The sequence below is a fragment of the Symsagittifera roscoffensis genome, chromosome 5 (genome assembly GCF_963678635.1).
Source record: "Symsagittifera roscoffensis chromosome 5, txSymRosc1.1, whole genome shotgun sequence".
NCBI lineage: Eukaryota > Metazoa > Xenacoelomorpha > Acoela > Convolutidae > Symsagittifera > Symsagittifera roscoffensis.
This window is the reverse complement of record NC_087066.1, coordinates 24,929,456-24,946,016: the sequence shown is the minus strand read 5'-3', so window position 1 is coordinate 24,946,016 and position 16,561 is coordinate 24,929,456. Positions and strand designations below refer to the sequence as shown.

At 31.1% G+C, this 16,561-nt stretch overlaps 4 protein-coding genes across 5 annotated transcripts in view; 2 read left to right on the top strand and 2 right to left on the bottom strand.

Moving 5' to 3' along the window:
- The window catches only part of LOC134846998 (sec1 family domain-containing protein 1-like), a 541,294-nt gene that overhangs the window by 409,965 nt on the left and 114,768 nt on the right, over positions 1–16,561 (top strand). The gene's annotated exons all lie outside the window — the stretch shown is intronic.
- LOC134846999 (metallophosphoesterase 1-like) overlaps positions 1–16,561 on the top strand; it is a 139,423-nt gene that overhangs the window by 22,180 nt on the left and 100,682 nt on the right. The gene's annotated exons all lie outside the window — the stretch shown is intronic.
- The window catches only part of LOC134847000 (IST1 homolog), a 541,764-nt gene that overhangs the window by 505,392 nt on the left and 19,811 nt on the right, over positions 1–16,561 (bottom strand). The window lies entirely within an intron of this gene.
- Positions 1–16,561, bottom strand: part of LOC134847002 (NAD-dependent protein lipoamidase sirtuin-4, mitochondrial-like) — a 500,142-nt gene that overhangs the window by 463,770 nt on the left and 19,811 nt on the right. The window lies entirely within an intron of this gene.

Sequence of the window (16,561 nt, the reverse complement as noted above, 5' to 3'; positions counted from 1 at the left end):
GTTGAAAGTCTTAGCTCTGCTTGAGTGAATAATCGAGAGTTTACTGATATAAGGTTCATTTTGTTTGTACCATTATGTGATTGTAATAATGCTGCGCCGATGCCAAAGTTCGAAGCATCGCACATTGCAGAAAATGGTTGATTTGAATCTGGAATTGTGTTTGAAATTTGTTCAGTTAGAAGTTTTTTAATTTCTTCAAATCGTGCTTGATGTTCTGTGTTCCATTCAAAATTATTTTGTTGTCTAAGTATATTATAAAATGGTCTTAGGTATAATTGCATTTTATAGACATATTTACTTAAAAAATTCAACATTCCAAGGAATTCTTGGATTTTCTTTTTGTTTGTTGGTGGTTGGAGTTTTTGAATAGCATCAATGCGTGATTTTAATGGGGTGATTGTTTTTCTTTCTATATTATGTCCTAAGAATTTTACTCTTGTCAAAAAGAAGTGTGATTTATCGGGGGCGGCCTTCAGATTTTCGTTCTGAAGTATTTGGTGATATTGTTCTAAAACATTGAACATTTCTTCTTTAGTCTGTGATTGCATAAAAACATCGTCTAAATAGGTGATTGCGATTTTCTTGTGTATTAGTGGTCGAAAAATTTTGCTCATAAAAGCTGAAAATGCTGCTGGTCCTATGGATATTCCATAGAATAAGCGGTTGAATACTGTTGGTTTCCAATAACAAATTGTGTTAAACGTCGCGATTGTTCATCTAATGGCATTTGATTGTACGCACTATTCATATCTGCGGTTGTAAAGTATTTTCCGTTAATTTTTGTTAAAATAACTTGTATTGGTTCAATAGGCCAATTACACTTTGATTCATCTATGAGTGAGTTGAGGTATCTAGCGTCGAGAACGATTTTTAATGATTCTCCTTTGGCTAGAATGATAACAGGGTTGATAAATGTGTTACCTTTTGGTTGTTCTTCTTTATTTACTGGTGAGATTATATTGTATTGTTCTAAAATATCAAGTAATCTGTTCACTTTATCGTGTAAATGAATTGGTACTTTACTTGCTCTTTGTTTTTTGAAAATTGCGTCTGGTTTTAATGGGAGATGTAGTGATGAGCTGATTTTGCCAACATCAAATTTGGATGTTGCATAGACTGATGAATATTTAATTAGCTGTTTGGCTAGATTTTCAATTTCGTCTTGTGTTATTTGTGAATGTTGGAAATTAAACATTGTTAAAAATTTCTGTTGATTCTCTGTGTAGTTATATATGTTGAATGTCGGTTTGAAATATGGGGTTTTTGTGAAATAATCCGTATTTCTTTTTTCGTTACTTATTATATTATTTATGGATAATTCTTCATTAAGAATTGTGGATTGACAAATATCTAATAATTGGAGTATATTATTTACGCGATATGCTTTTTCGTATATTGGTGATATTGTAGCGTTGGTTTCGCAATAGCCTAAAAGTCCTAAAGGTAGTGTTACTTGATAGGGTGTATTGTTGTATACATGTAGAGAAATAATCACTGAATTCGAGTTTTTCAAATATTTTATGGATGAAATTGTGATTTTGAAAAACTTATGGATAGGTTTGAATTCAAAATCTGACATATAGAGTTGTTGTTTGTTTTGTTTTTTATCATATTGGTGAACTTGTTTTATTGAAAAATTATATATGTTTCCTGATAGTGGTTTCAAGTGTTTTCTTTGTTAGTTATATATTGGATAAAATTTTGAAAAGAATGGTGGTTGTTTGTTTAATCTTTGAAAAAATGTTAGGGATGTGTCTTTTGCTTTTGTGTATTTATCTTTGATTAGTATTTTACTGTTTAATATGTTGATTGTTGGTATATATTTAGAGATAAATGGTATTCCAATGATATTGTGTTTAATATCAGTGATATGGAATATTTGTTTAAATGGTTTAGTTAAAATTTTATTTTGCTCCATTGTTCTTGTGGGGAGAAGAAATAATTGAATTTTTCCATATTTTACCAATGTTGATCCTTGTGCTGTTGCTAGTTTACTGGAGGTTTCAAGAGGTGTTAGCTTTGGGTGTAAGGTTTTTATTTCATTCCATGTGGGAATGTTTATTATATTTGATTCTGCTCCTGAATCAATTAGAAAATCAATTTCAAGATCTGGTGGTTGAAATTCTTTGCTTCTTGGACTTTCTAAAAGAAATGGTATTGTCCAAATTGTTTCTTTGGGTTGTTCTTTTTGTATGTTTTGATAGATGTGATTTGTATTCAAGCATTTTGTTTTGTCATTCTCATTGGGTTGATTTGTAGTGTTAATTTCATTAGTTTTTTGCGTCGTCGGTGTGGAATGGATGGGTTCAATATAATAATTGTGAAGGAGTTCTGATTGACTTTCATATATGTGTGATGAAAATGGTTGTTCATATATAATAGGTTCATAGTCATTTTCGACTGCTATCATATTGATGGAGATAGTGTTTTCTGTTTCACTTTCTGAGTCTGATGATTCACAGTTTATTTGATTGAGTTGTAACATATCATTTACTGTGTCGTCAATACCTGGAGGGTCTGATGTTGTTTCTGGATTTGATTGTACTTGATTTATATTCCTTTGATGTTTAGGTGTACTACTTCTATGGCGATTATTAGAATTATTATAATGGTTATTATTCCTGTGTGGTGATTGGGAATAATTTCTATAACGATTATTATAACTTGAATGTCGATTTTGTGAATTATTTCGTGATCTGTTTTGGTAATTATTGTTTGGTCTGTTATAGTTCGATCTATTATATGAGTTATTCCTTGATCGATTGTTCGGGTAATTCTGGTTTCGGTTGTTTGAATAACTTCTATTCCGATTATTGGAGTAGTTTCTATTCCTATTGTATGATGAATTTCGTGATTGGTTGTTTGGATAGTAATTATTTCTTGATTGGGAATTAGATCTAGAAACAAATCGTGTTGTATTTGAATTTGATCTGGAGTAGTTGTTTCGACTATTTGGTCTATTGTAGTGATTTTGTGATGAATTTTGCGTATTTCTTCGTTCTGGTGATCTTCCTCTATAACTTGAGTTAAATGGTGATTGATTTCTTGTATAATTTGTATTGTTCGGGAGTGGTTTTCCTGAACTGTTGTTGCTGTACACAGTTTTGTTCGGTAGATTTTGATCTTTTTTCATGTATTGATAGAATGATTTATTTGGTTCTTTATATTTTTGAGGTTTATTTTGATTGTCTTGCTGTTTTTGTCTACATTCAGAAATACTATGTCCGTATCGTCGGCAATATTTACACCATTTTTTGAAAGATGGTTTGCCTTTAAAGTTTGGGTGTTTTTCGTAAATATTGAGTATTTCAGTGATTTTTTCAACGAGGTCTGTATCTGATTCCTGTATATTGTTGATACTTGTGGTATTTGTTTCGATTCGGTTAACATATTGTAATTTCAGATTTTCTGTTTCTTCGAGTTTCATTGTGATTTCTGCTTGTTCTAGTTTGTCTACTAGTTTTCGAAAATCTAAATCGGGTTCTCGAATTGAAGAAGGATGGGATGCTCTCTTTTTTATTGCTATTTTTCTTAATTGCGGTGTTAAGGTCATCATTAAGATTTCTGTCATCTTTGTGTTTTTATAGTCGTGTGTATTTAATGAATATGCTTTTCGAACTAGTGTTTCGATGCGTACTGCTAATTGCTTGATGGTTTCATTTGGTATTCTGCGAATTTCATTACATAAAACTCTTTGTTGTTGTTTGTTTCTTTCGGAGTCAAACATTTTTGAAAATTCTTGTGTAAACCTTTTCCAATTTGATTTTATTTCTATAGGCAATACTGAAAACCATTTTTGGGCTGCGCCGTCTAAAGTTGTTTGTATCAACGCTGTGCGTCGATGTATCCAGTTTTGATGTAGTGGCGTATTAATTGGTTCAGGTCCTATATTTAAAATCAAATTTGCTGTTACTGCATTTAAATAGTCTTCTACAGAATATTCAGGGTCTGTTCCTGTGAATACCATTAAAGGTTTATTTGATGTTATTGATGATCCACCCATAAGGTATGGATTCATTGTCATTTGTAATGATTCTGCTGCATTTGGCATTTGAGAAAAATTTGAAAGTTGATTTCTTGTTATTTCGTGTTGTTGAAGATAATATGGGAGTGGTATTTCATTTTGCATTTGTGTCGGTTGATACGAGTGTGTGATCATTGGGTTTTGTTGCTGAATTGGTTGAAAATATTGTGTATTAATTGGGTTTTGTTGTTGAATTGGTTGTTGATTTTGTGTATCTATCGGTTGTGGAGAAAAAATTCTATGATTTGTATGTGGTTTCTGTACTCCTTGTCCACGATATTCTTGATTATATGGTGCAAATATATCTGGTTGTAAAAAATCATCATCTGAGGATAAGTAATCCATTTGATAAGATGTTTGTTTTTTATTTTTATTTTGTTGAAAAAATGGATAGTTTTCACTACGATCCTGTGAAGGATGTATATTTGTTTGAAAGTTTACTGAATTAGTTTGTGCCATTGGGTTATCCCAGTTTCGAGATCTTGTATAATTATTAAAATTTTTTTGTGGGGGATAATTTGTTTTTGATGGATGTGTGTAATTATAATTATGTTCTGCAAAATTGTTTCTAGTGAACGTTTTACGTGTTTTTGACGGTATTGTCATGGGTCTGTATGTTTGATAATCCATGTGTGAATATTTTGGGGCAACCGAAGGTTTAACGGTTGATTGTAAGGTTACTTGTGTTTGTGAAGGGTTTGTATTTCTTGGTGTTGTTAAATTTGGACGTATTGATGAAATACTTTGTTGTGTAGTTGTTGTGTGTACGATTTCTTCATTTATGAAGTGTGATGGTGTCTGGATATCTTGTTGAGTGAGATTTCTAGTTCCATTGAGGTTTTCATTGTGTATGACTGTGGAGTTTAAACTATTATTTTGCATATCAGGTAAAAATGTATTATAGTTTAATGGTGTTGCATCAATGGTTAATGGTATTACTCTTACATAATCTCTTACATAAGATATTGTACTTATTGCTTGACTTGAGATTGATTGTGGGAAGTTTATGAATGCGGGATGAGACCATTCGGGGTCCCAAACATAGTCTGATTGTTCTGTGATGGCAGTATCATCGTTTGAGTTTTGGGGTCTAAAATTTTTTCTTGCTTGTGAAATTAAATCAATATTATGTGTGAAATAATCTATTATGAACCATGCCAAAATTTTTTGTAAGTCGTGTTTTGTATGTTGTGAAACTTCATCTTTCGTGAAATTTTCTTTAATTATATTTAGAAAACTAGAGAGTAGTGTGATTTCATGTCGTACTCTTATATGTTTAGATGTTTCTGTCGGTGAAACATTTGTGATTGGGATTTCGTTTTCTAATATCGAGATATAACTATATATTATTGCAAAAACTTCATTGGTGAATATGGAGTTTGCTCTTTGTGAGTTATGATATTGTATGCTTTTTATATATTCTGAGAATACTTTTGAGAATTCTAAATCAAGGTCGTCTGTTTGAATTACATATTTGCTGTGATTCTGGTTTGGTGAGTTGAATTCTATGGAGTAGATTCCGTATTGTTGTGTTAAGTTACATATATCTTTCAAATAATGATCGATAATTTGTCTTTTGATTTTTACATCTGGGAACTCTGTTTTACATGGACTGATTCCGGGTTCAAACAAATTTAAGAGTAAATTTTTGCAAAATATGTGCTGTCCTCTATCAGTGGTTGCATCTACGATAAAGGGGAAGATATCATCATCATCTGGACGTTCTTCACCTGGGGTGTGTGTTGAGCTCATTTTTTCGTTTGATGACTGTTAATATGTAATTATCAATGTGTCTAATTGGTTGATTCCAATTGTATAAATGTACTGGTTTGTGTTTATATTGCTTTTTTATTCTTCTTTTTCCTCTTTTTGATGAATTTGAAGTTGTTTCTGAGTCGGAAAAATATAATTGATCGTGAATGGGGCAATGTTTATCTATAGATTCTTTTAATTTATAAAGTTCGTCTAAACTGCTGGTTTCTGATTCTGAAAATGCGTTGCGGTTTTTGGAAAATCTTTTTCGTGTAATTTGTCTTTGTTTGGTTATTATTTTTCTTTTTAGTGTTTGTCGTTTTGTTCTGATATATCCAACTGTTTGTGTGTGTGGTTTGATTACAAGATCGTATTTTTTGTTATCTATTTCACAATTGTGTAAAACGATTGTTTGTTTATTTCCTAGGTTTTTAAATGACATAAGGTTTAGGATGACGGATGCAAACGGTTGTTAAATGATTTCTATTACTTAGACTGTTAGTCCTTACGATTTTTTGGTTAGCCTAACCTGGGTCTATTTGTTCAGGGTTGGGGAGAAAAGTATATCGATTCCGAAGAATTAGTTTATACTTTCTCGTGGCTAGTATAAGCTAAGGTGTTAACTTACTTAATCTTACTTAAGGGTAGTGATTGTGTTCAGGGTTGGAGAATAGTAAATCGATCCACAAGGTTCAGGTATAATTAGAACGCGAGTAGTTCGTTAGATACTATTTTAAACTTACTAAGTCTAAGATTTATCCTGGGTCTGGTAAGAGGGGGGATCAAGTGAAGGATGAATAACCGAAGTTCTTCACTGTTTATCCTAATTTGAATGATAAGTTTTGTTCAAAAATTTCTGTTAGTCCTGGGTTTTTAGAAAGGGTTGGATAGTGAATCGACGTTTGAGGTCGTTAGACACTAGCTAAGTGGGTGGGGGAGAACAAAATTGTTCTTTTTGATCCAAGGAGAGGCCTTGATGATCAAGTTTTAAATTTATTTAAATAGAAAATGATTTAAGATCCAAGGATGAGCCTTGATGATCTGATTTTAAATTTAAGTGAATTTAAGTTTAAAATGATTTAAATTTGTGTAGAGAAAAGATTTAGTGTTTTTATGATATTAGTGAGCTTATGAATCCTGTTATGTTTAGGTGATGAAGCTGGAACAACAGGATGATTTATAGTTACTAACCATTTATTGTCATGCTACTAATTTTTATTTTGATTTTTCAATAAATATTTTTCAAACATGTTTTGTATATTACTGTAGAATTTAGGAAAACGATCTGAGATCTCCTTATCAATCGTTATTGTATATTAATAATTTGGTTTAGCGCCTGAAATGATTTTGAAGATTGACTTCAAGATTTTATGTTTGCAAATGAAAATCTAAATTCATTGCTAGTAGTATTCTAAAAACAAAAGTTTGTGTTGGCTTTTGCCGAACTATCATATAACTATATGGTAAGTTTCTACTTTGTCGTATGTCGTCTCTGGTACGAGGTCTTCTTGCAATTCCGGGTAGTTCTCTTATCGTTCGGAATATTGGCTTTGATCTATTGAGTCGTAGAGACATTTCGATTAAATTATCGTCGTGTAACATTTTAAAAATGTTTTGTCTAAATTCTAATCTATTTTTGGTTAATTCTAAGCTATTAAGGTCTTATTTTAGACTTATGGTCGCACCAGATGAGTTAGGACCGAAGTGTATAACTCATAGAGTAATTTCGGATAGGGTACACCGTCTGCTCGTCACGCTATCTTATTTTCGGCCGGATAGATTCGTGCAACTTCTTAGTCTAATACCAATCCTAATCTTACTCTTATACTATCTAGTCTCAGGTTGTTTAACTAGTCTCTGCTAGGCTCAATAGATCTAGGGTATACTGGTTTATTGCGGTTGCTGAAGTCTTCTTGGAGAGTCAACTAATTTCTAAATTAAATTCAAATCTCTCTGGTGCTGAAATTACAAGTAATTTCAGCACTTACAAATAAGTGGGTTGTTAGTTAGATGGATCATGATTGGTTAATATTAAATACTTTACAGTGGTAAAATATCTAATTTATCCAATCATAAAATGTAGTTTAGATCAGGTTCCATTATTTTTCATCTCCTAAACGACCTTTGTCTTTTATTTAAAAAAACTATTCTAAATAATCTTTTTTGCGATCATTCAAGTTTAAAAAAAAAATTGAGCTGCTCTGCGATATGAAAAGATTTCATGCTGGATGCCAGATTGAGTGTATGATTAGAATAGTTTCCCTAAGATCCCTGATTTGAAAAACTTTGAACTCATACATATTTGCTGATGATACTTTCAGTGTTTTATGAGACGATACTTTAAGTTGAGTTTCAAGTTTCAGTTTCGGAACTAAATGATTGCCTCAGTACTCAAACGTCGGGTTTTTTGGGCTAGTTGAATTTTACTCTGTGAAAGAGCCGCTTCATTTTTGCTTGAAAACTGTATGGTAAACCGTTTTAGCATCATTTGAAATCAGTTTTTTTTCGATGACCAAGATCTTTTTCGCAAACATTAGGAAAATTTTTTTAAGAAATCAGAGAAAAAATGGTCCCAGATCAGAGTCTCCCAAATATTTTTTTTTTTTGCTGATATGCTGAAACCTTCTAATTAACACTAAAACGACGTTTTCTGTTTGTTAAATATGTTCTCAAAAGTTCAAAACTAGGTTTTTGCAAACCATTTTGCAAACAATTGTTGGAAAATTTCTTGATCTACTGTATCGAATGCCGTTACTAGAACTAGAGATGAGCAGTTTTGGTACACAATTTGACTGCTGTTGAACGATTGTCCTTCAATTTGGTTAAGACAGTTACTGGTCGTCTTAGTTTTCAATAAATTTGAGCAGGCATGAACAATAGAGTGGGCGTAACTAAATTTCATTGTGTCATCAAAATAAAAATTTTGTGTTCTGACTACGTTCAAAATACTAATGTCTTTAAAATATATAGACCTATCATCAGCAAATTTTTGTCTGCCAAATGGTAAAATTTTCTCAACCATCGGTTTCTGGAGTTTCTATCATTTGTTTGAATTATATATAGTATCTGTCCACTTCTGCCCAACGCAAAATCAAAATTGAGCAATTTTCGTTATTTCGTTTTTTCTTTAAATTAATTTTTGTTTTCTCCCATTTTCATATGTCAAAAATCAAAAAACAATTTCTGTAAATAAATCATTCTAAATCACTGAGAAGGAAAATTGATCTAAAGTATACTTTGATTGCCGTTTTTTTTATTTTGAAATCTAGCCAAAAAAATGCCTCTGAAGAAACTTTTCAAAGCACTGAAATTGAGAAAAAATTGCAAAATTGAATTGGTAAAAAATTTTAAAATCATGGAAACAATTTTGACTTCAAATTGAGATTAAAAAAAGCCAAAAACAAAACAATTGTTGCTGAAAATTTTTCAAAGTACTGGAATTGAATAAAAAACTGAGGTTTCAACTGTAAGAAACACATTTTGCGGTTCTGAACTCTTCTTATATTTTAAGATTTTTCTTTCAAATTTTTCCTTAGTTTGATATTTTGCAAAAAAATTCCAAAAAAATAGTTGCCGCTACACGCAATGCAATTCAAAAAAAATTGAATTTTATTTGGTTGAATGCTTTTTGTTTTTGATTTTAGTTCCAAAATTGCCGGTGCTCAATCGTTTGAAAGCTGTTGAATTAAGAAAAAAAAAATTTAAATATTGTTAATTTCCTAAATTTTGAATTTTACCTATCCTCATTTGTTGCGTTTGATAAAAGTTTCTGAAGCACTGGGAATCAGAAAATAGTTTAGATTGGCAAAAAAATTTTTGAAATCAAGTTTCTAAAAAGTGCCACTAAAGTTTCTGAAACTGCTGAGTTCCGTTGGTTGCGAGTTCTAGCTTCAAATTTCTAGAGTCCACTGTTTAGCAAAGAAGCAGAATCATTAGGAAAACCGACTTAATTTTTATTTATCACGGCATGAGAGCTTCTTGAAACATTTTCACTTGAAATGAAAAAAGTACTTGAAATAATTGTGAGCAAAGCTAGGCTTTTTAGAAAATAAACCTACTTGAACCTTCACTTAGCCTTTACAAAAACTTCTTAATTATTGGCAACTCAAAAAAAAAACTCTAGAGCCACTGTCCTTCTGACGCTCAGAATATTTTGCATATTTTTTCTAATCATGAAATGTTCTTTTGATCAAGAAAAAATTTTCAAAAAAATGATTATGAGGATCTATGTCATCAATATATAAACTCTGACTATTGCATTTAAAAGATAGTACTTTTTCTCGGTAGTTCTTTGATACTGTTTTAAGATTCTCTGAAAAAATTAAGATTCTCTGTTTTAAGAAATCAGAGAAAAAATGGTCCCAGATCAGAGTCTCCCAAATATTTTTTTTTTTTTGCTGATATGCTGAAACCTTCTAATTAACACTAAAACGACGTTTTCTGTTTGTTAAATATGTTCTCAAAAGTTCAAAACTAGGTTTTTGCAAACCATTTTGCAAACAATTGTTGGAAAATTTCTTGATCTACTGTATCGAATGCCGTTACTAGAACTAGAGATGAGCAGTTTTGGTACACAATTTGACTGCTGTTGAACGATTGTCCTTCAATTTGGTTAAGACAGTTACTGGTCGTCTTAGTTTTCAATAAATTTGAGCAGGCATGAACAATAGAGTGGGCGTAACTAAATTTCATTGTGTCATCAAAATAAAAATTTTGTGTTCTGACTACGTTCAAAATACTAATGTCTTTAAAATATATAGACCTATCATCAGCAAATTTTTGTCTGCCAAATGGTAAAATTTTCTCAACCATCGGTTTCTGGAGTTTCTATCATTTGTTTGAATTATATATAGTATCTGTCCACTTCTGCCCAACGCAAAATCAAAATTGAGCAATTTTCGTTATTTCGTTTTTTCTTTAAATTAATTTTTGTTTTCTCCTATTTTCATATGTCAAAAATCAAAAAACAATTTCTGTAAATAAATCATTCTAAATCACTGAGAAGGAAAATTGATCTAAAGTATACTTTGATTGCCGTTTTTTTTATTTTGAAATCTAGCCAAAAAAATGCCTCTGAAGAAACTTTTCAAAGCACTGAAATTGAGAAAAAATTGCAAAATTGAATTGGTAAAAAATTTTAAAATCATGGAAACAATTTTGACTTCAAATTGAGATTAAAAAAAGCCAAAAACAAAACAATTGTTGCTGAAAATTTTTCAAAGTACTGGAATTGAATAAAAAACTGAGGTTTCAACTGTAAGAAACACATTTTGCGGTTCTGAACTCTTCTTATATTTTAAGATTTTTCTTTCAAATTTTTCCTTAGTTTGATATTTTGCAAAAAAATTCCAAAAAAATAGTTGCCGCTACACGCAATGCAATTCAAAAAAAATTGAATTTTATTTGGTTGAATGCTTTTTGTTTTTGATTTTAGTTCCAAAATTGCCGGTGCTCAATCGTTTGAAAGCTGTTGAATTAAGAAAAAAAAAATTTAAATATTGTTAATTTCCTAAATTTTGAATTTTACCTATCCTCATTTGTTGCGTTTGATAAAAGTTTCTGAAGCACTGGGAATCAGAAAATAGTTTAGATTGGCAAAAAATTTTTTGAAATCAAGTTTCTAAAAAGTGCCACTAAAGTTTCTGAAACTGCTGAGTTCCGTTGGTTGCGAGTTCTAGCTTCAAATTTCTAGAGTCCACTGTTTAGCAAAGAAGCAGAATCATTAGGAAAACCGACTTAATTTTTATTTATCACGGCATGAGAGCTTCTTGAAACATTTTCACTTGAAATGAAAAAAGTACTTGAAATAATTGTGAGCAAAGCTAGGCTTTTTAGAAAATAAACCTACTTGAACCTTCACTTAGCCTTTACAAAAACTTCTTAATTATTGGCAACTCAAAAAAAAAACTCTAGAGCCACTGTCCTTCTGACGCTCAGAATATTTTGCATATTTTTTCTAATCATGAAATGTTCTTTTGATCAAGAAAAAATTTTCAAAAAAATGATTATGAGGATCTATGTCATCAATATATAAACTCTGACTATTGCATTTAAAAGATAGTACTTTTTCTCGGTAGTTCTTTGATACTGTTTTAAGATTCTCTGAAAAAATTAAGATTCTCTGTTTTAAGAAATCAGAGAAAAAATGGTCCCAGATCAGAGTCTCCCAAATATTTTTTTTTTTTTGCTGATATGCTGAAACCTTCTAATTAACACTAAAACGACGTTTTCTGTTTGTTAAATATGTTCTCAAAAGTTCAAAACTAGGTTTTTGCAAACCATTTTGCAAACAATTGTTGGAAAATTTCTTGATCTACTGTATCGAATGCCGTTACTAGAACTAGAGATGAGCAGTTTTGGTACACAATTTGACTGCTGTTGAACGATTGTCCTTCAATTTGGTTAAGACAGTTACTGGTCGTCTTAGTTTTCAATAAATTTGAGCAGGCATGAACAATAGAGTGGGCGTAACTAAATTTCATTGTGTCATCAAAATAAAAATTTTGTGTTCTGACTACGTTCAAAATACTAATGTCTTTAAAATATATAGACCTATCATCAGCAAATTTTTGTCTGCCAAATGGTAAAATTTTCTCAACCATCGGTTTCTGGAGTTTCTATCATTTGTTTGAATTATATATAGTATCTGTCCACTTCTGCCCAACGCAAAATCAAAATTGAGCAATTTTCGTTATTTCGTTTTTTCTTTAAATTAATTTTTGTTTTCTCCTATTTTCATATGTCAAAAATCAAAAAACAATTTCTGTAAATAAATCATTCTAAATCACTGAGAAAGAAAATTGATCTAAAGTATACTTTGATTGCCGTTTTTTTTATTTTGAAATCTAGCCAAAAAAATGCCTCTGAAGAAACTTTTCAAAGCACTGAAATTGAGAAAAAATTGCAAAATTGAATTGGTAAGAAATTTTAAAATCATGGAAACAATTTTGACTTCAAATTGAGATTAAAAAAAGCCAAAAACAAAACAATTGTTGCTGAAAATTTTTCAAAGTACTGGAATTGAATAAAAAACTGAGGTTTCAACTGTAAGAAACACATTTTGCGGTTCTGAACTCTTCTTATATTTTAAGATTTTTCTTTCAAATTTTTCCTTAGTTTGATATTTTGCAAAAAAATTCCAAAAAAATAGTTGCCGCTACACGCAATGCAATTCAAAAAAAATTGAATTTTATTTGGTTGAATGCTTTTTGTTTTTGATTTTAGTTCCAAAATTGCCGGTGCTCAATCGTTTGAAAGCTGTTGAATTAAGAAAAAAAAATTTAAATATTGTTAATTTCCTAAATTTTGAATTTTACCTATCCTCATTTGTTGCGTTTGATAAAAGTTTCTGAAGCACTGGGAATCAGAAAATAGTTTAGATTGGCAAAAAATTTTTTGAAATCAAGTTTCTAAAAAGTGCCACTAAAGTTTCTGAAACTGCTGAGTTCCGTTGGTTGCGAGTTCTAGCTTCAAATTTCTAGAGTCCACTGTTTAGCAAAGAAGCAGAATCATTAGGAAAACCGACTTAATTTTTATTTATCACGGCATGAGAGCTTCTTGAAACATTTTCACTTGAAATGAAAAAAGTACTTGAAATAATTGTGAGCAAAGCTAGGCTTTTTAGAAAATAAACCTACTTGAACCTTCACTTAGCCTTTACAAAAACTTCTTAATTATTGGCAACTCAAAAAAAAAACTCTAGAGCCACTGTCCTTCTGACGCTCAGAATATTTTGCATATTTTTTCTAATCATGAAATGTTCTTTTGATCAAGAAAAAATTTTCAAAAAAATGATTATGAGGATCTATGTCATCAATATATAAACTCTGACTATTGCATTTAAAAGATAGTACTTTTTCTCGGTAGTTCTTTGATACTGTTTTAAGATTCTCTGAAATTATTCTAGTAGAGTTTTTGGAACCAATAGATACTAATGTTAAGGGGAATCAGAAAAATTGGTGAAAACGGGGTCGTAAAAATGATCTGGGAGAGCTCAGAAATTGATTTGATCGACCTAAAATGCTGATAGAATTTTTTCGAATTTTTTTGAAACCCTACTTGAGAAAGCCCTAGATCTACCAGTGCCTCGAATTAAAAGCTTCGAGCATTGTCCCGCTTTTGATTCATAATGTGATGGTCAAACAAAGCCTTTTTGTGAACTGTCATATTTTTTTCTACATAACTTAGAGTTACTGGATACATGGAAGTCGGCAAAGAAAAGATGTTAATACTATTTAATTTCCCGGGTTGACCAGCTTAGACAAAAAATGCTATTCATACAGTTCCAATCAAATTTTCTATGGAAACTGTATGACTAGCATTTAAAAAAACCAATTTTCCTGTAGAAAACTTTCCTGTAGAAAACACAAATCTCTTAGTTTTCTAAAGTTTTTCTCATCAATTCTGAGATTCCATGATTACAGGTTTGCATATAGATTTTTATTTATAGCTCAAACTTTTTTTTATTCAATTTTTTTAGGATTGGAAAAATGCTTGTCATACAGTTTCCATTTGTGGCCATACAGTTTCATTATGAGAAATTGCTGGTCATACAATTCCATAGTATGCAAAAAAGGCAAGTCATAGAGTTTTTATACACTTTTTCAAAACGTATGAACTGTATGGGAAACTGTATGGGACATTGTTTGTCAACCCGAGTTATAACCGGCTTGACTTTTTTGATTAAATTAATTGGCTTTTTTGTTGGTCAAAAAATCAGCTTCCTCAAAATATTTTCTTCAGCAAATAATGAGCAAACAAAATCTTTCTTCGTTCATAGCGAAGCCCTGAATGTTCCGACTGTCCTCTTAGGTTTATGGAGCAGTAATAACATTAGCAAATTAAATGAAAGAAAAAAAATGAAAAACTTTTTTTTCTGAAATTTGATTTTTTTTTCAAATCATCCCCCCACACGCCATATAAAGCACAAAAGGATAGATTTCGCTCCTTGTATTAAATCAATTTTGGCAAATAAGCTTCTTTCAACCAATTTGGAACGATTTCTAAGACGGATTAACTCTCCGCTTACGCGTTAATAGCGCAAAATATATCGCGCGTTAATTGTCCCAATATGGCCAAAATGGCAATCTTTAAACCCCTGTAACTTTACGAAAAATGATCACAGGTGAAATATCTTTTCAAAATTGAGCTCAGGACAACAACACCTTTTGAATGATATAAAAAAATTACGTCAAAATTGGCTAGTTAAAAAGTCGAAATTTGTCTGAGAAAAAAACCCACCCCGAGCACAAATATTCCGTTATTTTCGTATCGAAAGTCGGAACAATTATACTACTTAAGATGACGCGTGCGGGTATGATATAAAAAAACGTTTCACCAATTCCTTCAGGTTTTTATAGGCCATTCGTCATTCTTTTTTTAAATCTAACAAAACTCCATGGACGTTAAGGCCGTCCGAATTTTCAGGTCATTTTCTTGATACGAGCAGTCTTTTAGTTTTATATTCACTCTGGCAAACGGGGTCGATTCTCTGTTTTCATCTTTTTTTCTACGCAAAGTTTTCGATTTTCATTTTGTTTTTTACTCACTTTATAGTTCTATAATTTCTGTCAGATCAGGATCTCCATAATCAAAATTTAATACTTCTTGACGAATAACAAAGGGATTCGAAATGCGAATTTTGAACCAGCAAAATTCACCCATTTTTCAAATTGAATTGAAAATTAATGTGTTAGGAATGACTGAGTCAAAAGCTGAACCATATACGGCGGTTTTCTTTTAAATTTGCGTAATGAAAAATTTGATTTGAAGGGTGACCATGTTAAATGAAGTTCAGATATTCTAACATTCATTTTCATTTAGAACCATTTCATTTAAGACCAAAGTAACAAATCGAAGCTATCTTTAGCTTCTCTGCAACATTTATATTTTTGCAAGTCACGGGCAACAGATAGAGCATCGATTATCTTGAGGTGGTATAATAACTTTGCAAAAAATTACCTGGAAAAATCTACAGAAACACCAAGGCGCAAAGTTTTCTGCAAAATTTTTAATATATATCTTGCCTTTTTGTATAACAATGTTTACAAACATCTAGCTATTGCAGTGTTTTCTAATTTAAAAGATAACAAGACTGCTCGTATCGGGGCCGACTGCCTTTTGAGTTTTAGAGAGCAGCAGTAATAACATAAAAAATTTAATGAAATAAAATAAAATGAAAAATTTTTTTTCTAAAATTTGAAATTTTCAATGAAAATCATCCCCCCACACGCCATATAAAGTACAAAAAGATAGATTTCGTTCCTTGAAACAAATAAATTATGGCAAATAAGCTTCATTCGACCAATTTGGAACGGATTATAAGACGGATTTATAAGACGGATTAAATCTCCGCTTACGCGTTAATAGCGCGAATTATATCGCGCGTTAATTGTCCCAAAGTGGTCAAAATGGCTAAATGGCAATCTTTAAACCCTTATAACTTTACAAAAAATGATCACAGGTAAAATATCTTTTCAAGTTTAGGCTCAGGACAACAATAGCTTTCGAATGATATAAAAAACTTCTGTCAAAAATGGCTAGTTAAAAGGTCAAAATTTGTCTGAAGAAAAAAAACCCACCCGAGCACAAATATTCCGTTACTTTCGTATCGAAAGTCGGAACAAAAACATTTTTACTTAGCGCAAAAACAAAACATAGATTTCCCTTGCAGAACTTATATTTTTACTTCTTCTTTCAATTGCAATTGACGTGACAAGACAAGGGAAATGGATTCAAAGCATTGATACTTTTGATGCGATATAATGGCTTCTCGAGAAACAACTA